This window comes from Hemicordylus capensis, chromosome 3 (genome assembly GCF_027244095.1).
Source record: "Hemicordylus capensis ecotype Gifberg chromosome 3, rHemCap1.1.pri, whole genome shotgun sequence".
NCBI lineage: Eukaryota > Metazoa > Chordata > Lepidosauria > Squamata > Cordylidae > Hemicordylus > Hemicordylus capensis.
Genome location: NC_069659.1, coordinates 322,729,360 through 322,755,545, shown reverse-complemented (window position 1 = coordinate 322,755,545; position 26,186 = coordinate 322,729,360). Strand labels below are relative to the sequence as shown.

Sequence of the window (26,186 nt, the reverse complement as noted above, 5' to 3'; positions counted from 1 at the left end):
GGTATGGTTGCCTGGCTGAGCATGATAATGCATAATTTGCAGGGGAGGGGAGCCTCCAAAGGCCTTTAGGTCCAGGCTCCAAAATTACCTAGGTGCACCTCTGCCAAGGTTAGGCAACCTTTGGCACTCTTAAGGTTGCCTAAAGGTAAAGGTAAAGTGTGCCGTCAAGTTGATTCCGACTCCTAGCGAAAGTGGTTTTCTTCTGGTAGAATACAGGCGGGGTTTACCATTGCCTACTTTGAATCCCCGCTGGTACTATATACTAAATAAATAAATAATAACAACAACAACCCCTGCTAACTTGGCAAAGAGGCACCTTTTAATGTGGTGATTCTCTTTATTTAGCAGAGGGAGAGTAACTGGCCCTATCCACCCCCAGCACAGTACCGCCAGTAACTGTTGCTGGTGTCTATCTTATGTTCTTTTAGACTGGGGACAGGGATCCATCTTATTTATTATTTCTCTGTGTAAACTGACCTGAGCCATTTTTAGAAGGGTGGTATAAAATTCGGTATAAATTGGTATAAAATATATTATCCTATATAATAAAGAGCTTGGTGTGCGTCCGTGTCGCCCTCGGCTGTTCTGGGCATGTGCAGAGCGCATGCCCAGAACACGCCGAGGGAGACACAACCGCCGGGACCAGGTGGCCATGATGGATGGGAGAAGGAGAAGCAGCGGCCGAGGAGAAGTGGCTGCCGCGAAGCCGGGCGGGGGGAAGAGGCGGCGGGGGAAGCCAGCCGAGACGGTGGCAGAGCCGCCGCCGAGGCCTGGCGGCACTGCTGAAGCCAGGCAGGGGGAAGACCTTGGGGCCCTTGCCCGGCTGGGGAGACCGGCCGCAGCATGGAGGCTGGCTGTGGCGGGAGGGGGAATGGCGGTGGGGGGCCCGGAGCGCACAACTCTCCTAGCGCCCGTTATTTAACGGGCCTAAAATAACTAGTTATTAATATATCCTCTATAATAATAATAGCAGCAACATTGATAAACAACAACAATAATAATATTGTTGTTGTTTACACAGTCAGACAGGTGTTATTGACTGGTTTGTTTTATCCAGACATCGAGTCCTTCCCAAGGACCTGGGATGGCTGAATTTTATTATCAGTGTTGTTGCTGTTATTATTAGAGATATTGTCACAGAATATAGGCTGTTCCCAGTAAAGTTGCTTTTTGTAATTGGCTGATGGTGATTTCTGTGGCCCCTGTGGTGTTGAGGTCCTCTTCAAGGTGTTTTGGAATGGCACCTAGGGCACCAATTACCACTGGGATTATTTTGGTCTTCTTCTGCCACAGCCTTTCAATTTCTATTTGTAGATCTTTGTATTTTGTTATTTTTTCTATTTCTTTTTCTTCTATTCTGCTATCCCCTGGTATTGCTATGTCGATTACTTTAACTTGTTTTTCTTTCTTCTCGACTACAGTTATATCTGATGTATTGTGTGGCAGATGTTTGTCTGTTTGTAGTCGGAAGTCCCATAATATTTTTGCATCTTCATTTTCCACAACCTTTTCAATTTTATGGTCCCACCACCACAACAACAACAACAACAATATATTACATTATTATTATTTTCTAAAAGGGTTGAATACTAATGGAAAATGTGAGATTAGGACAGAATCCTCATGGATTTTGCAGAATTCGATAATCAAGAGAATATAATTATAAGTATTTTGATAGAATGATCTTGCAACTGAGCAATGTGAATTGTCTTCCCAATTTGATGCAATGTTTTTACTTGTATTCTGCTGTAGTTAGAGAAAACAATGGTATATCAGAATTGGCCCCACTTTTTCCAGTTAAGGACAAATTCAGACACTTCATCTTCATGCTGCTGATACTCAAGAACAGGTAGTAGACAAATTGGTTTTCAAACTCTATAGCTTCTCCATGTCACTCTGTACTATATGGTGAAAGCGCAACCCAACAGCTTTTCCAGAACACAGCCTCTTTAAAAGATGCTGCAGTTTCACACTTTCAAATTCTACGTACTACACAGACTTGCACTGTGAGTTCCTTTCCTCAGCTTCAGTTGATATCGCCACGTAAGATCATTGCAGTGAAACATAGCCAGATAATTAAATCCTCCTCCTCATTGGCTCTAATAACACTTCCTTGCCATCATGCGCTCATTGCACTCATTGAGGGAGTGCTAATAGAGATGTTTCAGTCAGAGGGTAAAGGAGGTCTTAGGAAGATTTAGTGGAGGGAAAGATAGGCAAACCTAGCGTCGTAGCACATTTGACAGAATTAAAAATTTGATAGGAAAGAAGAACATAATTATAGCACATTTTATTTAATTAGGTACATAGGACTTCATGTCCCATCCCCCAGAATATTAGCAGTGAGTGATATCATGGGTAGGCTGATAGGTTTTTCATACAGAAATGACCCATCTGCCTGTTTCTCACTGTGATCATTGTTAATGTAGAACTGAAAGCATTTGTGTCATACATCTGCACTGATTTTTTGCCCAGGACATTAGGGGTGTGTGTGTGTGTGTAAAGTATTCTTTTGAGGAAATCACAATGACCACTACCCCCTTTTTTGTCTTCTTTGTGTGCCTGTTCACAGTCTGGTCTTCTCTACCTCAGTATTATTTTTCCAAGTTCCTTGTGGCTTCTTTTTCACAATGATCCCAGCCAATCAGGAATCACATATGAACATGGTGTAACCAATCAAATGTGAATAAAAGATGGCCTCACTAGTGCAAGCAAAACCCTCACTTGGGGAAAGGTCAAGAAGACATGGATCCTGTGTTGCTGAGGCAACCAAGATGACAATCCCTGTCTTGACATGCTGAGTTGTGCAGCAGTATGATTGCCCACTGCATGACAAAGAACTCATGTCTATGTTGTTGAAGCTACTGGGATAACACTCTGATTTGACATACTGTATTTTGAGGGCAGGCAGTGAAACCACCACAAAACATCACAGCAAGACCGGGAGTCCAAGTTGCTTCAGCAATTGGGTGTAGTGTGCATTCTTTGTCTTAAAGACCCATTCACACACAATGGGTGAACACTTTTGTCCCTGTTCATGGCCCTCTGAAAAATCACCAGGATTGAGGGGCATTTTTCACAGAGGATGAAAGCATTCACAACAAGTGTGTCCTGTTTAGCCCTACTTTGTAATGTTAATGAGCAATCTGATTAATGCAGTTGTTACATTTGCATGACAATTCCATCCAAAGCAAGAACTACTTCAAGCTTCACGGGTAAAAATAGTCTTAAGAGTCCAATCCATCAAACACTACTGCTGTGTAGACGCCATTCATTTCAATGGGATTTGAAAGGCAGGTTTTCATTTCCTTTGCATGTCCTCTTGTTTCAGGCTGAGCACTCCTCCTCTCATGTGCTGGAGTAAGGAGAAGAGAGCTGGTCTTGTGGTAGCAAACATGAATTGTCCCCTTTGTTAAGCAGGGTCCATCCTGGTTTGCATTTGAATGGGAGACTACTTGTGTAAGCACTGTAAGATGGGATGGAGCCGCTCTGGGAAGAGCAGAAGGTTCCAAGTTCCCTTCCTGGCTTCTCCAAGATAGGGCTGAGAGAGATTCCTGCCTGCAACCTTGGAGAAGCCACTGACAGTCTGTGAAGACAATACTGAGCTAGATGGACCTATGGTCTGACTCAGTATATGTCAGCTTCCTATGTTCCTATGAGTGCACAACCTTGCATCTTTTATTCTACTCCAGTAAATATGACCCTGCAGGAAGTCCACCAGCTCCTCCATTTTGCATAGGCTTTGAGGCGAGTCTCATGATCAGTGAGACTCGCCTGAATGGGGTTAGCAGGGAGAGCAGGCTTAGCCTGCTTTCCCTGCAGACGAGCACACCAGCAGCCCTGGGCGACCGGATCGGCTGCCCACATGACTGCTGGCTCCATCATGGAGCCAGCAGGGACTGCGGGGATCAGGGGCCGCATGGCTCCTGGAAGTTCCAGGATACCCCGTAAGAGTGCGCGGGGAATCCAGGGTGGGAATCCTGGAGGGTTGCGCGGGGAATCCTGGAGCGTGCGCGGGGAATCCAGGATGCCCCGTAAGAGTGCGCGGGGAAAACCTCCAGGGCCGGGAGGCTTCTTTCAACCTCCCAGTGCAGGTCTCCTTGTGTGTTGCCATGGCAGAGCCATGCCATGGCAATACACAATCAAACAGACGGGGTTAGCAGAGCGCTCGCTCCGCTAACCTCATCTAAGGGGAGGGCTACCTAAGCGGGTTACTCGCTTTGAGAAAACCGGGCTTGCCTGCGAAACCGGGCTCACCCGGTGGTTCTCAAGCTTGCCCCAAAGCGGGCTAGGCTCCCTTAGCTCACTTTTGGCCGATCGTGAGAATCTTCTCATTGTGTAATTGCACTAATGCCTGGAACTGGAACTTAGCTAGGATTATGCTACAAAGGAAAAATGCCATATACCATAATTATGCATAGTTTTAATTATATTGTAAACCGCTTTGAGATTATTTTAATGAAAAGTAGTATATAAATCGAACAATAAATAAACAGACATGGGCAAACTTTGAACTGACCATCCGAATAAGCCCTTACGCACAGTTTGAGAGTGAGGCATCATTCCAAGAATCCCTGAAATATAACTGCAAGGCAGATGCCAAGAAGGAAAACAAGGAGATGCATTGATTCTCTTGACATTCACCACAACCTTTGACCTCTTGAAATTCACCAAAACTATAACTTTGCTAAATCCCAGGAATGAATGAATTTATACTCCATGACTTTGATGCAACTCTAAATGCATGTAGCAGCTGGTGGACCTAATGCAGATACATGTCTACATCAAATGATTATGCAGCCAATTCAACATGCATTAATAAACATTGCAATGTGAACCATGCCTGCAGATGTAGGTTGGCTACTCATGCACGGAAGCCACTGTATTTACCTGAATCCAAGACTAGGTCCCGCCCCCCAAGTTCTGTCAAGTTAGACTTTGCGGGCAAAATTCATGGTCCTCTTCCTTTTGGATAAGTGATTTTTAAGACGGTCATCTTAAATTCAGGGTCATCTTCTATCCTGGTAAATATGGTACTTCTGTACATTGATCTTCCTGAATCAGGTTGATGGTATTGTAAGTCTTCTGAAGAACTAAAATTATACAGCTATAGTGTAAGCCATGTAGAGTTCACTTGCTCTCTTTCCCTCCCTATCAATAGTCTCACAAACAACAGATGGTTTGAAAAAAACATATCCTACAGGATCAAATACCACCCACATCCTAAAGCTGTTTCCTTTGAAACATGTTGCAGCGTAGCTGGAAAGATGATGCTGAAGAATATGAATGGGATAAGCTGTTCCCAGCAGAAGGCTCTAATGGATGCCAGGATTTGGGTGACAAATAGTTGCAGGGTCTTTTTTTTTTTAAATCCCTGAAATGTGAATAGTATGCCAAACCTACAAAACCCACAAGCTTCTCTGTTTCATCTGATCTCTCTGTTATTTTAGAAGCTATACATTCAGCCAGAAAAATGTTCTTGCTTGGATTTGGTAAAGGTTTGTGTTTTGACCATAGTGGCTAAGCCCTCAGGCTGAAATTCTGGATTTGTCTCTCCATAGCTGAGATATACTGATGTGGCTGTGTGTGGCTGTGGGGGATAAATGCCACTCCATTTGGTGCTTCAAGTGTTTGATACTGGCCTGCTCTGGGAAACTTCCACTGGAAACCATGGCTGACATCCTGACTAAATTATTATATTCAGTCAACTAAATTGCTTGACTGAAATCTGGCTGAAATTAAGTAGTTCTCTAGAGTAACTCCTGAGTAGTACTACTGAGTAACTTAGTATGGATATTTCCATATGAAGAAATGTGTGTGGCATTAGGGATAACTAGAATTGTTTGTGAGATACTAGTGTAACCTGTAAGGATATTTAGATGCTGTGACGTGTCTGTATCTACAAAGATTAGGATCATTCAGACAGTGGTTTTTCCTGTGACACTCTATGGGTGCGAAAGCTGGACTTTGAAGAAGCAAGATAGAAAAAGTGTTGACGCTTTTGAACTTGGGTGCTGGAGAAGACTTTTGAGGATACCATGGACAGCCAGGAAAACAAACAAATGGATCATAGAACAAATCAATCCAGAATTTTCACTCAAGGCACAAATGACCAGGCTCAAACTATCATTCTTCGGACACATTATGCAAAAACCCAGTTCTCTGGAAAAGTCATAATGCTGGGAAAAGTTGAAGGAAAGAGAAGAAGAGGACGACCAGCAGCAAGGTGATGGACTTGATTACAACAGCAATGAATGCACCACTGAGAGACCTTAAAGGCCAAGCTGAAGACAGATCACCCTGGAGAGAATCTACCTATGTGATCGGTAAGAGCCGACACCAACTTGATGGCACTTAATCAATCAATCAATCAATCAATCAATGTAACCTAGCTTTTCCCCGCCATGGAAAAGTCAATCAATCTTTATTACAGTCATAGACCAGCATAAAGTATAAGGGTGATTACATATTAAAAGTGAGAGTAGATAAAATGTACACAGGGTGATTACATATGGTACGGTACTTAAGGTACATTATAATTATAAAAATAGTAGAAAGTACACCAGAAGCATGAGGGCATGAAAAGCCTGAAAAGTAATAAACATCATCAAAGTGCATAAAAGGCATAAAAAGGGATGGGGGGCATAAAAATGGATGTAAAAAGATTAAAAGACATGAGAAGACAAAAATACATAAAAAGCCAAAGTAATAAAACTGGATAAGTCAGACTATAAAGAGTAAAAAAGAAAGGGAGGAGCGCAAGTCTTTCTACTGAATCAATATTGAGTGAGCAAGTAGAGAGCCCACCCCGAGTCACTGAGGGTCAGAGTGAGACTGATAGGACTCACTGCCTACCATCCACCGACAAATGCTGGTCGCAGCTGCACACAACCTGGCAACGCTATTTGTGATGGCAGGCAGGCTTAGAGTCAGAAAACAGCAAGGAGCTGTAGAGTTGGCTCGGACATTCCGGATACTTGCATAGCAATGGAAGGATGAGAATGGAAAAGTCAGGGATTAATGACAAAATAGATTCAGAGGCAAAATTTCACAAGTTATACATCTGCAGATTTATACAATCAATTAGACACTCTTGAATATACTGTTTTCTTCAAATATTCAGGAGCAGTAATACAGGATATTGCCAGACTGTCACAATACCAAAATCTCAGTGCTTGAAGCATTCCCCTTCTCTTGTTAACAGCACAGGTGATGCTAGACTCATTGCAGATCACTAATTAGGAAGATAATAGTTTCTGGCAATCTCTTTCAAAGCTCTAGTTTGCAGAAACACCATTCACATGTGTCACTGAAGCAAGTAGTCCAAGAAAGGGTGAGATAGAAGCCATTGTCAGAACCATCTCTTAGGCTGCAATAATAAACATCAAAATGCAAGGTGGCACACACGAGCCTTCACTAAAGTAAGAATCCATTTATTTGGGTCCAGAGTTTAATATTTATTTAAAATATGTATACCTCACCTGTTAACTTCAAAAGGCCCCCAAGGCAGTTGCTAGCAATACAAGGGCTTTCACACAACCAAGAACCAGAAGGTAGGAGGCAGTAAAAAGTCTTGTCTTCTTGTGAGAACCCACAGGACACCTGCCTACCCAGTCCATTCAAATGTAGGCAACCCAACTTTTTAACCTTGATTTTTATAGCAGTGGGGCAAAAATAGCAGCAGTCCTTCCTTGGTCTGCTAATTGTGTGTTGAAATCCCTGTTTTAAGTGGCAGCCAGCAACCATGTTTACCAGAGTTCTGTGGCTAGAAGGGTCAGTCTGAGGAGGGCTGCCTCTCTACTGGGAGTTCAATGCATTCTGGGAAACCTCCCTCAAGCCTTGGAGGACCCAGCTCCCTGAGGCAATAATAGAGCCTGCAGCTGCCATGTTCGTGTGTGAGGTGAGTTGGCAGATCCAAACTGAGGTTCTGCTTGCCTGTTAGAAATGGGTTAGGGGCTCTGTTTGTCTGCCCAGAATGGCCATTTTGGGGCCATTTTGGAGGCAAGAAACTGAGGCTCTGTTTGTCTGCTAGGAATGGGTTAGGGGCTCTTCCCTTCCCTAAACCACTCCCAGATGATAATGTGAGACTTTTATGAATTATGGTTTTAAGTAGTTCAAGTAATTATTATTAACAATTATATACCACTTTTAAACAAAAAAGGATATCAAAGCAATTTACGCAGCAAAAGAAATAAAACAATAGTCCCTGTCCCAAAAGGGATCTCAATCTAACACACACACACACACACACACACACACACACGACAACTGCAAACAGCCATTGGAGATAGCGACAATTGCTCTCCCTCTGCTAAATATAAGAGATAGGGATGTGCGAAATGTTTCGGATACAAAACGTTTTGTACCCAAAACAGCCTGTTTTGGGTGTTTTGTAGACAAAACAAAACACCCATTTTCCAGATCCAAAAGTTTTGTATACAAAACAAAACGTCCCTGTTTCGGCTACAAAATGTTTTGTTGTTTCAGACCTCCATTTTGTAGTGATCTCTGAGTCAGTCTCCATTTTGTGTTTGACATCTCTTTGAATTTCCCACCCTTCCAGCCTTCTGATCGGTGACCTAAATCATGGGCTGACCTGCTGACAATTAACTCCTTGTTCCCCATTGGCTCTTTTGCTTCTTGCCACTCTTTACTGACCCCACATTGGCCAGGGGAAGGGTTGCTAACCCATGGGGTGCTGGGTTCTGTTGTTTCTGTGGTGTTCTGAGTGTAGATTCTCTGGTAGCATATGAGAGTGGATTCTTGTTTTTCACTGAAAATCTCATATGCTACCAGAGAATCTACAATGAACACCTCAGAAACACAAAACCCAGTACCCCAAGGGCTTGTGGGTATGGAGGTGGTTGGCACCCTATGTGCACTACACAACCCCTCGCTCTGGGAAACCCCAGTGCCCCCCAAGTGGAATTATGGGGCTGCTGAAACCTCCATTATTCCCTATGGGAGAAATCTTAAAAGACACATAAACTTCAACAATTCACAAAAGATCAGCCCTTTGCCCAATGGAGAGGAGAACTGGTCTTGTGGTTGAGCATGACTTGTCTCCATAGCTAAGCAGGATCTGCCCTGGTTGCATATGAATGGGAGACTTGATGTGTGAGCACTGCAAGATATTCCCCTCAGGGGATGAAGCCGCTCTGGGAAGAGCAGAAGGTTTCAAGTTCCCTCCCTGGATTCTCCAAGATAGGGCTGAGAGAGATTCCTGCCTGCAACCTTGGAGAAGCCGCTGCCAGTCTGTGAAGACAATACTGAGCTAGATAGACCAATGGTCTGACTCAGTATATGGCAGTTTCCTATGTTCCTAATTCTTTTGAGATAATTCTGGAAGTTTCCTTGCCCCCATTGGGCACTACCACCCACCACACTCCACTCTGGGTCATCCCTTTCCCCTTGATTTGAAGTGATACATTTGCTGGAATCCCCATTATTCCCTATGGGAAAATTCTTAAAGATGTGTAAACTTAAAAAATTCACAAAAAATCAGCCCTTTGCCTAATTCCTTTGAAATTTGGGTGGTAGCTTCCATCCATTGGACACTACCACCACCACCCACTTTTTTTTTTTTTTTTTTTTGCCCTGGGACCCTTTTTAAAAATCCCAATCAATTCAGATTTGGAAAATTCGGCTACAAAACAAAACAGGGCTGATTCGGATTCAGAAAATTTGGGTACAAAACAAAAAGGGGGTGTTTCAATTCGGATACAAATCAAAACAAGAAAATTCCAAAATGTACACCCCTAATAAGAGAACCACCACTAAATAGGTGCCAATTTGCTCAGTTAGCAGGGATAAAGCCCAGTTAGTAGTGGTAATTTTATGTATTGCTTTCTTGCAGTTTTAATATTCGTTTTTATCAGCCGTCTTCTAGAGCTTAGGCTTGGAAGAGCTTTGCCAGAGGCCTGATAGGTGGGCATGAAGGATTGGGCCCTTCCATTTGTAGCACCCAGATTGGAACATTCTCTCATGGGAGGTACTTCTAACCCCTTCAGTACCCCACTTTTAGATGGAGTCGAAACACTTTTTGTTAACAGCAGGCATTTTAAAAGTAAGATTCTAAATGTTTTTTTTTTAACCCTTCAGCTTCTTTTCACCATTTTTTAAAAACTGCCATTCAATTCCGCCCCGTCCCCCCACATTCTGTTGCATTGTGTAATTATCTACTGGTTTGGAAAGAGTTTGAAAGCCATTTTGAGTACACATTGATGTTAAAAAGTGAGGTATACATATAATCTTCAAAACTGATTAATGAAAGGCCTAGGCAAATGAAGTGGTTTTGTCTAAGACTCAAGAGAGTTTCTGCTGGACACACAGAACTTCCACAGCTGAGATGCCACCACAAAAGAGAGCCTATCCCTGACAGCCATCTGTCTAGAAACATATGACACCATTGTATAGAATCAGACTATTGGTCTATTGAGATTAGTATTATCTACTCCAGGGGTGGGCAGACTTATGGCTTCCAGGAGCTACTCCCCTGCCACAAAGCCTTGGGTGCTGCCAGCATGAAACAGTAGATGACAGTTTTATGTTTGCTTTGGTCAAAGACCATAATAAAGATATCGATTCTATGAGAGAGGAGAGGAGAGCTGGTCTTGTGGTAGCAGGCATGACTTGTCCCCTTAGCTAAGCAGGGTATGCCCTGGTTGCTTCTGAATCGGAGACGATGTGTGAGCACTGCAAGATATTCCCTTCAGGGGATGAAGCCACTCTGGGAAGAGCAGAAGCTTCCAAGTTCCCTCCCTGGCTTCTCCAAGATAGGGCTGAGAGAGATTCCTGCCTGCAACCTTGGAGAAGCTGCTGCCAGTCTGTGAAGGCAATACTGAGCTAGATAGACCAATGGTCTGACTCAGTATATGGCAGCTTCCTATGTTCCTATGATGGATTGAAATAGTGGCTTGGGGAGGCAAAGCCAGTCACAAAATGGCAGCTTTTACTACCCCTGCTAACTGGGCAAAGAGGCACCTTTTACCGTGGTGATTTACTTTATTTAGCAGGGGGAGAGTAACTGCCCCTATCCACCCCCAGCACAGTACTTCCAGTGACTGTTGCTGGTGTGTGTCTTATGTTTCTTTTTAGAATGTGAGCCCTTTGGGGACAGGGAGCCATCTTATTTGTTATTTCTCTGTGTAAACTGCCCTGAGCCATTTTTGGAAGGGCAGTATAGAAATTGAATTATTACTACTACTACTACTACTACTACTACTACTACTACTACTACAAATATTTATATGCCGTTTTTCAGCAAAGGTTCTCAAAGTAGTTTACATAGAAAAATAAATTATAGCTTGTTCTCAGGCCTGAAGCGCTTGCACCAAGAAGAGTACAGAACTTTTTTTCTCACCACTGAGTGTTCACTAGGGTTGCCTACTAGGGAATTTTATAGGGATGTGCAAACTGGCTCACTCTCGAGCCAGTTCGACATCGAGCTGGACCTGGCGTCGGAACAGCTTGGGGCAAGTTCGGGAGTTCTATGGAAAAGTTTTTTTTTAAAAAAAACTTACCACCTCTGGTAGCCTCAGGGTGTGTGTGTGTGTGTGTGTGTGTGTGTGTGTGTGTGTGTGCGTGCTGCCACGGGGCAGGGTGGGGGGGACTCTGGTGGTCCCCCTCCCCACACCAGGCTCCCTGCTGAGTAAAAAGGCACCTTTTAAAGTGGCAAATCTCTTCTATTCATCATGGGGAGATAAAATGGCCCTATCCAACCCCAGCAAAACATCTCTTCAATGGCTGATGCTGAAAAGAAACCTTGCATTTCTTTTTTTATTGTAAGCCCTTTGGGAACAGGGAGTATCTTATTATTTATTTTACTTTGAAAACCATTGTGAAACCTTCTGTTGAAAAGCAGTATATAGATGTTTGTAGTTGTAGAGTACAGTAAGCGAGTGGGAAACCATGCATCAGCATGCAAACCATGCATCAGCACGCAAAGAGGCTTCCTTGGTAGCTATCTGGCTTCCCTTCCTTGAGCCAAGAGGTGAGGTTGCTGGCCTGGCTTTGGAGAGCAGGCTGGATGATCCATAAGGCGGAGGACAGAGGATGGTGTGTGTGGTAAACCTAACCAGGAGATGAATATACGTTTAAGAAACAGGGGCCTTGAGAACTCTGCACCTAGACATCAGAATGAGCAGACACACAGCTCACCTGGTCATCAGCTGCACAGTGATGAGCTGTATTGTTTTCCTCATATCATCCATTTTAAAATCAAAAAATGCATATATAATATCACTAAACATATGCAAATTTTATGCAAAGTGGAGACTTTTTTGATACTTTTTAAAAATGGAAAGAGTCCTCTTTTTCTACTTTTTGGTGATAGATATCTACTTTTCCCACCATCTGGACCTGGCAACCCTTGTGTTCACAATCAGCAAAACCTATCCGGGATTTTACGGGTGGTCTTCCAGGCCAAGCCTGTGACTTCTGAATTGGGTTGATCCTCTACATTTCTCATTTGAGAAATGAACAACAGTCTGAGTTTATGCATCTACCAAGATAGTGCCCACAGAAGCATTCTTCTTTTGTTTAAGTCAGGAGATCTTCTATTGCTTAACTTCACCACAAAGTGGCACTAAAGCAATTTATTTGCACATATCAGTTTGAAGTGAGCCTTGCAAATGCTTTGTGACAGTCTGTTTGTTTGTTTGGCAAAATGAGACACTATCATTAATTACTAATTGAATTGAGGCACCAACTGTCCATCTCCATGCTGTAGGACATTGGCTCCCTATTTTATGGCGGGACTGTGCTTTTCCTCGATGTGCATCTTTCCTTCACAAGCGTAGGTGTTGCCTGAAAACAGCTGGGAATAAAAATAAGGCTCACTGCCTCTAGCAAAAACAGTGAGACAGCAATCATTCACTGAGAGAAGCAAACAAAGGGATGGCGTTTAGAAGCAGTTGTTTCTAGAATGGCTATATTAAGATATTTTCACAGAACTTTGGTGGTTAAGATCTTTTGCATGGCCATCTGGGGATGTTTTGAGGGAGGAAAGAACCCCTACTCTGATTCCCACAGATGATCAGATCCACCATTTGGCTCTGGTTACTCACCACCCAGGCAATTAGGGATGTGCACGGAACCGGTTCGGAGGCCCTTTATGGGCCTCCAGACCGGTTTGAACGACTGGTGGTTCCACCAGTTCAAAGGCAGGAGGGTTGACTTTAAGGGTGGTGGAGGGTGCACTTATCCCTCCCTCCACCTTCCTCCCCGCCTGCGCTCCATTTGCAAAGGGTTTGCCAGGGGGCAGCGTTTTCCCCCTGCTGCCACGTTGCCTTGTCTGACCCTAGATCAGTGGAAGTATCCAATATGCCTGCGTGTGTTGGTGCATGTATACACATCACGCTCATGAGTATGCACGTTGGGCACGCGCTGGCATGCACGTCGGGTACTTCCTCTGATGTAGGGTCCAACGAGGCTATGGAGAGGCAGGAAGGTATGTTACCACCCTGACAGACCCATTGCAAACCAAGCATCAGTGGGGGAAAAGTGGAGGGAGGGGTAAGTGCAACCTCCCCCACCCTTAAAGTCAACACCTCTCCTTTGAACTTCCCCCGTCCGGTTCTGTGCACATCCCTACAGGCAATTGCAACAGGTCCGTGAGGAGGAAAAAGGAAAGAGATCCTCCAAATATCCCATAACACATTGTGTTCCCAGTAGAGAGGCAGCTCCCGGAGGCAGCAGCTATCCTCTGACTGGTCCCTCTAGCTGTAGAACTCTATTATAAACATGGCTGCCAGGAGCTGGGAACAGTTTTAAACTGCAGATTCAACACAGGATCAAACTCTGGGGTAGAGCAGCTGCTGTTTTTGTCCTCCCTCAGTTAAAATCAAGCTTTAAAAGTTAGGCTACCCACATTTGAGTGGGCTGAGTTGGAGGGCTTTCCATGAGTTCTCACAAGCAGCAAAGCTGGGTTTGCTGCCTTTTACCTTGTTGAATGAGCTTGTTGTCTAACAACCGTAATAATATTTCAGCTCTCCAGGGTTCCCCCACCCCCGGAGGAGGAATTAAATCTCCAACAAGATGTAAAATATACTTTCCCAGTCTTTATATGGCAGTCATGATTGCGCCTAAGCCTTGGGCTATATGGTATTTCTCAGCCAAAACCAACTAATAGTCAGCTGAAAGTCTCACTAAGGCAGGAGTGGAGAACAATCCCCCCCCCCCATCTTTTGGTCTGATGTAAAATTGTTCCATACGCTACAACTGAAAGAATATTTGCAGGCACGTGCTCCCCCCCCCCTCTTTGTCCAGCATGTAGAATGTTTCTTTCATTTATCCATCATTGCTCATATCTTTTTTATCCCACTTTTTCCCTAAGAAGCTCAGGGTGGTATGCATGAATGGGGTTACTCAATTTTACCATCACAACAACCCTGTGAGGTGGATTAGAGATAGCTCTTCCATATGGAAAAGAGGACATATCTCCTGTTGTACCTTTAATAGATGCACAGAACAGAAGAAGAAATTTCAGCAGCTTTTCTTCCCCCTGCATGACAAGCTGCACCTGCTGAAATTCCTTCCTTGGTGTATCTGTTAAAGGTACAGGAGACTAGTCTTCTTTTCCATGTGGCAGCATCTTGTAGTTTCAGAGTGAGACAGAGATGATCTGGCCCAAGGTCACCTGGTGAGCTTCATGGCCCAAGTAAGGATTCAAACCAAGGTCTCCTGAGTCCAGATCGCATACTCTGGCTGACATAGTGCACACTGTTACATGGGTGATGCAATAATAGCTATTGGAACTAATGGCCATACTGTCATGTATTTGTGTTTGTGTACTTCTTGTGCATACACAAGAATGCACTTGTGCAAAGGCGTGACAGTATGGCCATTATTTCCAATGCAACTCGTTTTCAGAGGAGTGCACTTGTGCAATTGCATGGATGTTATGTTGCAATGCACATGTAAAGTTGTGCAGTACGTTAGCCTCTAATCCAGAGCTGCACAACTTTGGCCCTCCTGCTGTTTTTGGACTATAACTCCCATAATCCCCAGTCACAGTGCAACAGTACCTGTCAGACCACATTCACCCATATAAACCTGCCACAGCCCTCCACTTGGCATCTCAGGCCCTGTTCATGGCCCTGCCACTAATGAAGGTCCAGCTGGCGAGGACTAGAGACTGAGCCTTTTTGGTTGTGGCCCCTTGAATTTGGAACACCCTCCCAGAAGAGCTTTGCCATGCTCTCTCCCTTAGTGTTTTTAAGAAACCACTGAAGGAACATCTTTTTATAGTGGTTTTAAAATATCTTAACCCTTGCTTTTATCTGGTAGATTTTTTGTGTGTTTAGCTTTTTGTTGATTTTAATTTCAGTTTTAAAACTTATTTTAATTGTGGTTTTAACCTGGTCTTTTAACATTTTACTCTTATTAATATTTTATCCTATATTGTACCTATCTTATTAATATTGTAAGCTGCCCAAGCAGTAGTTTACTGAAGGGGCAGGGTATAAATATTTTAAATAACCACAACACTGGCCAGTAGTCAGGGATTATGGGAGCTGTAGGCCAACATCTGCAGGAGGGCCAACGTTATGCAGCCCTTCTACCTGCCTTCCACCTAATCCTTATACCTGCACTTTTGCATGCAAATTATTTTTCTTGTTTGCTTGCTTTCACACATGCACACATGCTCACACAGACATACACACTTACTTTCTCACATTTCTTACAATTACATCCCAACATCCATATACATGCATACATGGTAACACACATTGAGGTCATTCACACAGTCAAAAACTGTGTTCCACCCAGGTTTGGGGGCTGTGTATGCTTCCAATTTTTGATTGTGTGGAAGCAAGGGAGGAGGTGGCCCTTCCTTTTCTTGTTGTTACTTTTCCAATTGGAGAAATTACCCCCGCCCCGCAACACACACACGCACACATTGGGGCAGAATGAATCAAAGTGGCTGAATCAAGCTTCATTAGCAGTCTCAGCCTAACCTACTTCACAGGGTTATTGTGAGGAGAAACATAAGTATGTAGTACACCGCTCTGGGCTCCTTGTAGGAAGAGCGGGATATAAAATGTAAAATAATAATAAATAATAATAATTCAGATTTTGGGGTGGGTGGGACAGGTGTGTGTGTGTTTCAGATTGAATCAGGGCTGTACTGCATAGCCCTAGAACATAATCCCAAAGAAGACTGGGAAGGATTCTTAACCACAGTTAAGAAATGGGGAAATGTCACATCAGTGCCAGGCTATTGAGGAATATTTTAGAAGTCCAAGGACATGAAAGACATTTCTAACGGAGATGAACTTTTTTTCCAAATCTTGAAACAAACCAGGGATGATTCACAAGACTTAAGTAGAATCGTACAGAAAGTACAAACTCATCCACTACTGAAGCAAACACCAGCAGTTTGGTAGCCCTGCTCGTTTCACGTCAGCAGTACATACAATAACCTTCTTCTTCTTCTTCTTCTTCTTCTTCTTCTTCTTCTTCTTCATTCGATTTCTATACCGCCCTTCCAAAAATGGCTCAGGGTGGTTTACACAGAGAAATAACAAACAAATAAGATGGAACCCTGTCCCCAAAGGGCTCACATTCTAAAAAGAAACATAGGATACACACCAGCAACAGTCACTGGAAATACTGTGCTGGGGGTGGATAGGGCCAGTTACTCTCCCCCTGCTAAATAAAGAGAATCACCACGTTAAAAGGTGCCTCTGTGCCCAGTTATTGTGTCTTAGTGGGAGCCTCTTATGCCAGGCTGGCAACCTATGGCTTCCCAGCTGCTGTTGGACTACAAGTCCCATCATCTCCAGCCAGGATTGCTGCCAGGGATGATGGTAACTGTAGTACAGCAATGGTTGGAGGGCCTCAGGTTGGCCATCCCTGCCTTAAACAATCCCTTACCTTTAGGCAATATATAACATTTTGGAGGATACTTTTGCACATTGTAAAATCTTTTCTGCAATTTTATAATTAACTCCTACTTTGCTTTGGAATGAGACAGAAGCTTTCCCCCCGCATAGGAATAGTTGATGAGTGTTTAAGTTCCTGCTCTCATCTGAACATAATCAGGACTTTGAAATTCCTAGTTTCTTGTAAGGTTTTCATTTATTCTTCTAGGTAAATATCGAATGTAAGACAGACTCATCATATGAGCAATCTTTTCTCTGTATTCTCATACCAAAATGTGCAAGTGAAAATACCCCTTTGTGGCTTGCAGTTCAGACTTACCATCCACAATAACTATCCAGTAAAGCCTTTCATCCTGAATTATCATCGGGTAATGTAACCATAATTCCCTCTAACATTAAGACCAATTTATTCTTTTTCTTATCAAGATACACTGATCCATTAGATGCAAAAATAGATCAACAAACAATAAATGGTTAATATTTTCCATTGCTAAGGGATGAGCAAATAATGATCTGTCTGCAGTTAATACTATAACACTATGTGCAAGAGAACATGTGGCTTCACACATATACTTTTTTTCTTGGTCTTCAGATGTATCCCTAAATGTCTTTATTTTGCTGGAGAGCACAGTTGACCAAACTCTAGCTCAGAGTAGACAATCAATCCACATTTTGCATGATCATATTCCTGAATACAACCTTTGTTGCAATATTGATTGATTCAAGTCCCCGTTAAGTTCAGGGTTTTCCACATTAGTGCAGCTTTACAATCACCTACTCCTGTCCTGACAGTTTACTGTTTTTAGAGAGCTAATAAGATGCTTTGAAGTTTCCGAGAAACTTATACTTTGCATAATTCATATTTTGGGAGAAAATGGAAAGTGAGCTTATTAATAGGTTAAATTATACCCATAGCACACCCACCAAGTTTCACTGGTTTATTTCTGCAACAAAAGAAAAAAAACAAACTTGATTTGTTAAGCAATCTAGCAGTTGCCCCCTAGAAAACTGCTTCTCGGTGTTAGTATCTGATTCTTCAACTTGACAGATCTAAAGATAACGGCTGCAGTACTTATACATATAGTTCATTGGTTTGGAAGGTACTGAAAAGCCTTTTCATACAAAGGGACAAGATGTTCTGTTCCATTCCATTTCCTACATGCTGGTTCACTGGCTTTATGTGGGAAAGTGCTGTATTGTGAGGGCTGGATTTATTTTCTGACTTGGCCTTTGCACTCTTCACTCCTTCATTATTACTGATAGCTGTAGGTAAGGCTGCTCTGAGAAATTCATCCTTGCCACAGGTATACTGCTAATTGTCCATCTACCAGCCTCCAGTCACTGCCCTCTTGATCTAACTCCTTGTCCCAATTACCAAAACACTTGTGTTTCATTTTCTGATATGAATTGGTTCTTGTTCAAAACAAGCTCCACTGACATTTGAATGTTAAGCTTCTCTCTCTTCATTCTTATTAGGGATAATGAAAGTATCAATGGAAGACCCATGGTCAGTTGAAGAGCTGTGATCCCAGTCCTGCCTCACATTTTCCAAATAAAAGATTTTGTACAGTATTTTCTATTTTCTATTGTAATTTATTTGTTATGTGTTTTAATAGGATGTTTGTATTGTGTTGTTGTGAGCTGCCAAGAGAACAATTTGTTTTTGGGTGACTAATAAATAAAATATTCTCCTCCTCTTGCTCCTCCTCCAGAGGGTGGGAAAAAGCATATGACCTCTTTGGGCAGAAAAGACAGTGAGAGATAAAGAAATCTTGCATCAAGAGGGCAGAGAATGCACATATGAGGAATAAGTTAGGAAAGATATGAGCCACATAAAGATACCGTACACTCTAGGAGTAAAAGAACCATTGCTTTACGTCATTGTTTCTTGTAATGCCTTTAGTTATTTAAATAATACGGTGGAAACAACTAAAATGCATTGCACAAGGAAATAATTCATATGAATGGCTTGGCCTGTGTATAATTGGACTTAGTGCATAGCAGTAGCTTTCTCTCAGTGACTGGCTTCTCTCATGAATGATCGGACAGTTGGTTTTCAATAATTAAGTAAGTGGCACCTTCTACATGCTCAGTAAACCCTCTGCATCTTCCATTAAACATTTTATGTCAATGGACCCCAAGTGTTAGGCCCAGTATGGAAACTGAAGGCTACTTCACAATTATATATATCTTGAATTAGAAAGCCATATTTAATTTGCCTATTAGAATTGCACATGAATACAATGAACTGAATATGATTAACTGAGAACTGGCATTGCCTAACTTGTCCTTTTCATTTCAGTGGACAATTTTGAGTAATTTTCCTCATTGTGTTGGTCAATATTCTCATTCTGAAATGGGCATCCTCAAGGCTGGGCATCTTCGTTCAGCCCTGCACTCATGGTCTCAGGACTGGGGCCACGTAAATTTAGCAAAAGCAGAAGAATGCCATAATAGTTATTCTCCAGAATATGTTCAATGTGAAACACATGCTCTGCATGCATTGACCCTAGGCTCAGTCTCCAGATTCTCATCAGTAATTAGGATAGTAGCAATACATTTGTAAATACAGCAACAAAACAAGCCCCATGAATTCACAAAGCTTCTTGTTCACACAGACCATCCCATGTAGACATAGAGCAAGTGTCAGGTATAAAATTAAGAGAACACACACACACACACACCAGGTTTATACACACACTACATCCCGGCACCTTCCTCACTGAAAGGCTTTTTTATCTGCCATAAGTGGTGAATTGGTTAGCAGGAGTCTGGGTGCCCATGCACCAGCTACTTCCTGCCACTTCCAGCTGAAGAGCTAATGGGGCGGCAGAGAAGTACGCTGCCACCCTGTAGGACTTGAGAAATACTACCCTCCCCCACCCTTAAAGTGCAACCCCCCACCACCATCGAGCCACCCGGTGTGGTTCCGTGCACATCCCTATTGCCTACATGTGCAAATGGAACTTTATTATATTTGTGCATCACCCCAAACTCACATCTTGTTACAGATAAATTCCTCATCCTTTATAATTAATTATACAGGAAGCAACTTTAACTGAGAAACAAGAGTTTGATATATATTACTAACTAAAACATAGGCTGAGAAAACAATAAGCAGACTAATAGTCTCTTATGCAGTGAGAGGGAGAACCTCTCAGTTTGAATTCAGGACGGCAAGTAAGGTGCAGACAAACAAACCCAGAATCCTCCCCCAAGCCAGTAAACATGATACATTCAAATAGACAGCATGCCTTATACAAAGAACAGAGAAAATGATTTAGCAAATCTCAACTCATCTCTGGGCAGTTTACAACAATGTAAATTGATGGTCTAAGTGGAGAACTTTGTGGAGGAGAGCCATTATTTTAATAGCCTTTTGGAGGAATCAGAAGCTGTTGGGGAGCAAAAAATTGACAGTGCATAAACCAGTTGTTTCCCAGTTTCGTTAATGGTGATCCTGGGATTCCTCAAAGACATAATGAGGTGAGTCTCACGATCTCTGAGGCTTAGGCTGCTCTCCCAACACACAATCAAGGCAGCAGCCTGGGTGGCTGGATTGGCTGCCCACATGTCTGCCGGCTCCATCACAGAGCCAGCAGGGGCAGCAGGGATTGGGGGCCATGTGGTCCCTGGAAGTTCCCTGCGATTGCGCGGGACATCCTGGAGAGACCCCCAAGCCCGGGAGGCTGCTTGCAGCCCCCTGGCCGGGGGTCTCCTTGTGTGTTGCCATGGTGCAGCGCTGCGGTGCAGCAATACACTATCAGGAAGCCCGGGTTAGCAGAGCACTAGCTCCACTAACCTGGGCTAAGGGGAGGGCTACTTTGGCGGGCTACCTGCCAGGGAACCACCAGGCTCACCTGCGAGCCCGCTGGTTCTCACGACTGGAAACCAGGCTAAGCTCCCTTGGCCCACTTTCCAGTCATCATGAAAATACCCTCAATGTTATCTATCACACCCTTTCTTCAAGGAGCTCAGTGGAGTGTAGTTGGTCCCTGCTTGCTTGCTTGCTTGCTTGCTTATTTATTAATTTATTTTATTATCAAACTTCTGTATCGCCCAAACTTTCGTCTCTGGGTGGTTAACATAAAACAATTAAAACACATATAAAAAGTTAAAACAATTCAACAATTTAAAAACAACTATAAAATTAAAACAGACAATTTTAAAAAGCTGGGAAAGCTAGGGCGAAAAGATGGGTTTTCAGATGTTTTTTAAAAATTGCCAGAGATGGGGAGGATCGTATCTCAATAGAGAGCGCATTCCACAATCTTGGGGCAATAACTGAGAAGGCCTGTCTCTGTGTAGCCACCAGATGCATTGGTGGTAACTGGAGATGGACTTCCTCAGATGACTTCAACGGGTGGTGTGGCTCATAGTGAAGAAGACGCTCTCTTAAATACGCAGGGCCTAAGCTGTTTAGGGCTTTATAAGTTATAACTAATATAGTTATAACTAATATAGTTATAACTATAACTATAGTTACATACTTACCTCAGGAGACTGACTACGTCAATAAAGAAAGGGTATTTTTAAGGTGAGCCACCAAATGGCGCAGCAGGGAAGTAACTTGCCTAGGGAGCAAAAGGTTGCTGGTTCAAATCCCCGCTGGTATGTTTCCCAGAAGAATGGTGCAGGGGGGAAATGCTTGACTAACAAGCAGAAGGTTGCTGGTTTGAATCCCTGCTGGTATGTTTCCCAGACTATGGGAAACACCTATATCGAGCAGCAGTGATATAGGAAGATGCTGAAAGGCATCATCTCATATTGTGCAGGAGGCAAACCCCTCCTGTATTCTACCAAGAAAAACCACAGGGCTCTGTGGGCGCCAGGAGTCGAAATTGACTTGACGGTACACTTTACTGTATTCTTAATGTATTCATTCAACATTCTTCCCATCATGGAACTCAAGGCACCATACATGGGGCTGCCCAGTGGTCCCCCATAAAAGTTATGACCAGACTCGGACCTGCTTAACTTTGGCAAGATTGCTGCATTGTGTGCCTTCCATCCATATCCTAGGATCAAACAGAAAGCTTGAAAGACGCCTTGTGCAATTTCACTGGCTAGGCTTTTTCCTGCTAACCAACCCTTACATTGTGACACCCTGCTAACCACCCCTTTCATTATAAAGCCCTATGCTATGTTCCTTTGATGTGAAGATGAAATGCAATAGCCACATGCAATCTGCTGCTTTAGCCCTGATGTTCCTTGCTCTTGATGAGTTTCAGATACTTGTGTTTTGTTTTTTTACAGTTTTGTAATTTGTAATTATGAATGCATGTGTGTGACATGTAATTTTGGCCTTGCTGGAATAATTATTTGTGACTGAGGAGTAATTACTATAGCAGACTCAAAGTGTAGTTTCTCTGTGTGCCTGCTAGACCTGTCCTTCCATAAGCTTCCAGCCTATCTATCTGTCTATCTATCTATCTATCTATCTATCTATCTATCTCCTGGCTGCACCAATTTGCCTAGTGAAGCAAAGCATTCTTCCATTTCAGCCAGCCTCCTTCTCTCTTTTCTGCTCCATAAAAAGCAGTGAGATGTTCATGAATCACAGATGCTCCTCCTTTTTGTGTGTGGAACGCATGCAGCCCTCTGTGAAGCTTTAAATACATTTGGCAATTTTGGAACAAACAGAACTGATTCCATCAAAAGAATTTTTTTTTAAATGCAAATAATGTGATTTCCCATAATTATAGCATAGTCATAGAAATTGTACTTGGTATTTCTCAGACTGTGGAGATGTGTTTTTTTAACCCACAATTTCTAAATTAATTTTCTCATCTATCATTTTCTTATATTTGTTTTGATTCTTTTCAGAAAAAATCAAACAGCATTCAAGGAAAATGTTAAAATCTGTCAACATTTCAAAATGTGGAAAATGGACTTTTGATAGCAGAATTGTTGATCAAAAAGTGGAGACATTTCATTGTGTAGACAGACAGACTTGGTCGATTGGTTGATTATTGTTACTTGTTTCAGAGGGATCTCCTTATTAGATATGCCAAAGACAAAAAGCATTAGCTTCTGAGTGCACTGTTTGCTCTGAGTATTTAACTCTGACACTGCCAGTACATTATCAATGGCACTAAATAGAGTTATGCTACATGGGAATGGTCTGGAAGCATTTGATGCGGTAGCATTGTTAAAAATATATCTTGCTGCAGATTGAGGCCCCATCCAGACTGCAGACCATACAACAGATTTAAGAGGCAGAAGTGAAGAAGGGAGATGTGTCTACTAGAAGGAGGTAATCTAAATTCATTTGAGTGCAAGTAACTCAACATTGCATTAAATGTCACCACGAATTCCACAGATGCCTCCACTATCAGTTGTTTTCAGAATAACACAGATTCATGTTGCACAGCCAGACAGGAAATGTTCAAGCCTTTGCTGCAAACTCCACCAACTGCTAGACCTGTCTTTCCACAAGCTTACAAGCTTCCAGAGATGCATGTTCTGGGTGGTATGGAAATATATAAAACAAAATAATAAAATAAATAATAGCATCTGTGGTAAAGGGGGGTGGAGGGAAATTTTTTTAAAATCCCCCATTAGCAATGGATTAGTTGCATACAAGGCATTATTTCAACAGCAAAATTAACAAATTATGTATGGTTGCAAGAGAGAAGACAATTATTTTGTTTTAAAAATTGCTTTTTATATGTACTGGAATGCAGTGATGTATGGGAAAATAATGTACAATTGAAAATAATTGTAAATTGTTACAATGAAAATGCTTGTAAGAAAACTATTTAAAGATATATATATATATATATACACACACACACACACACACACACACACACACATTCAGTTGAGGTAAATGGTTCACATTCTGTGCAGTGTTAGCAGAGCGTAAAAGAGCAGCATACTATATCAGAGCTCAGCCAGTGTGTTGCCAAGCAGACAACCAAGGTGGAGGAAGAGGTGGAAGCAATTCACTGCTCTCTTATTCTGCCAAAAGTACTTCTTGGCTTCAGAAATATGTCCTTGAGGGCTACACGACCAAGAACATATTTATAAAGGCAAAAGGTACTTCTGGATGGAGGAGAGAGCAGCAAAAACCATTTCCCCCTTTCCCCCTATCTGCATTTGCATTCTTGGCAACATGTGGGCTGAGTTCCAATACAGCATTTCTGCAGACATGCTGCAATTTTATGCCCTACTAACTCTGCCCAGAATGTCAGCCAATGAAATGTAGGTGAACCTAAGCACCACCTGGATTTAATAACATTCTTTCAAGTATTAAATGTTGAGATTATCTGGTTAGTTTTTTCTTCACTGCTCCTTCCCTTGAACTGATGAATTTTTTCTCTTTCATCAGGAGAAGCATCTGCCCAAGTTTTAAAACCATATTATATGAATGCTATGGTTTTAACCTTTGTCAATAAAGATATGTAATATAAATATACATTTAAATATAAAAATATTAAAAGGTGGGAAAGGGTATACATTGCAAACTAGCACTGAATTTACAAGTGCTGCACATCTCAAGGGGGTCTACCTAATAAATAATAAAACCCTATATGTTGTGCTGAGGTTCACTTTGCAGAGGATTTCTAATCAGATGCAGAGCAGTCTGCCAAGCTAATTAGAATGATCAGGCAACCATTAACATTGCAGGTCCACAGGGATATGGAACCCAGTCTCCATACAGTGTGACTTGGGATTCATCCTATGGTGAGAGTCTTCAGAAGTGTCTAAGCAAAATAAATCTGGCACTTGTAAGATGATTATGGGACTCGTTTGACAAGATTGTCAGTGTCCAAATAACATGTTTACCACAGTAAATGAAGAAAAATTATAAAGCGTACTGGGATCTATACAGACATACCAACGGGAAACCAAAAAGATTATTTATTTTTATTATTTATTTATCAAATTTGTACACCGCCCCAAACATTCATCTCTGGGCAGTTAACAATAGCATAAAACAAATTAAAAACTTATACAAAAACTAAAAACAATTTAACCATTTAAAAATAAACCAGAAATTAAAACCTAAAAATTTAGGAAGCTGAGAAAGCTTGGGCAAAAAGATGGGCTTTCAAGTGTTTTTTGAAAATTGCCAGAGATAGGGGAGGATCGTATCTCAGCAGGGAGCGCATTCCACAATCTTGGGGCAGTGACTGAGAAGGCCCGTCTCTGTCTAGCCACCAAACGAGTTGGCGGTAACTGGAGACAGACCTCCTCAGATGACCTCAATGGGTGGTGGGGCTCGTAGTGAAGAAGATGCTCTCTTAAAATACCCAGGCCTTAAACCGTTTAGGGCTTTATAAGTCATAACTTTATAAGTCAAAACACTTTGTATTTTGTCCGGCAGCCTATTGGCAACCAGTGTAGCTCTATCAGTAAAGGAGTAAAGGATCCCCCACAAGACTGACCAATAAGAAACAAAGGGAACCTAATTGAATAAATCTGTAGTAGGAAATATATTCATTATAAGCCAAATCCAAACAATGGGAAACATTGATGACACAACTGTATACTCAAAGAGGAGCAATAAAGCCCATAATGTATTCGTAGAACATGTTTACTACAGTAAATCACCAGCAGAAAAAGTGTCATCATATGTCTCTTGAGCAACATCCAGACTAACGAGGGACATCTCACTACGAGGGACATCTCGCTCAGAGAGGAGGAGAGACAAGACAGAGCCTGAGGAGCTGCCAACATCTACTTTAGCTCCCCACGCATTGGCTGCCTCCCCCAAAGGACACGACAAAGCTACCTCAGAAGCATCTTGCTCTGAGAGAAGGAGAGAAGAGACAAAGCCTAAAGAATAACACATGTAAAGATCTAGTTCTTCAAAGATCCCATGTTGCTTGTTGTATGAGTATTTATTGATGCTTGCCCTTTCAGTGCTTTTTATATACACTGCTTTAGGAGTTTTTCCTGAAAAGCGGTATAGAAATGCCAAAAATACATAACAATAAATACAATAGCATTACTAAGTCCCACTGGCTAACATACAGCACAGCATGCCGTCTGTGGAAGAGGGATGCACAGGCATACCTTCCATCCCAGCTGAGAGTCTGCCCTTTCAGTGAGCCCTGGCGGGGGCTGTTACATGCACACTAAGGAGTGCATAATCGCTGCTGTCCCACTGCCAACACTGGGTAAAATGGCAATAGCAGTGCAGCAGCAATTATGCACACCTTAGAGTACCCGCAACAGCCCCCACTGCCACTCAGTGCATACACCATTCTATGGATGGTGTGCTGCTCTGTATGTTAGCCACAGGCATTCATGGGACTTATTAGCCATGATTAACTTGTCTCATTGATTTAA

The 26,186-nt window shown here is 42.5% G+C and overlaps 1 long non-coding RNA gene across 3 annotated transcripts in view; it reads left to right on the top strand.

Moving 5' to 3' along the window:
* The window catches only part of LOC128350267 (uncharacterized), an 81,453-nt gene extending 57,990 nt beyond the window's left edge, over positions 1-23,463 (top strand). The window contains exon 3 of one of the 3 annotated variants that reach the window (XR_008319221.1): positions 23,060-23,463. This is a non-coding gene — a long non-coding RNA (uncharacterized LOC128350267). Of the gene's footprint in view, positions 1-18,362; positions 18,452-22,712; positions 22,857-23,059 lie in introns of those variants that run through there. The other 2 variants (XR_008319222.1, XR_008319220.1) reach the window with 2 other exon arrangements.
* The last annotated feature ends 2,723 nt before the right edge of the window (positions 23,464-26,186 follow it).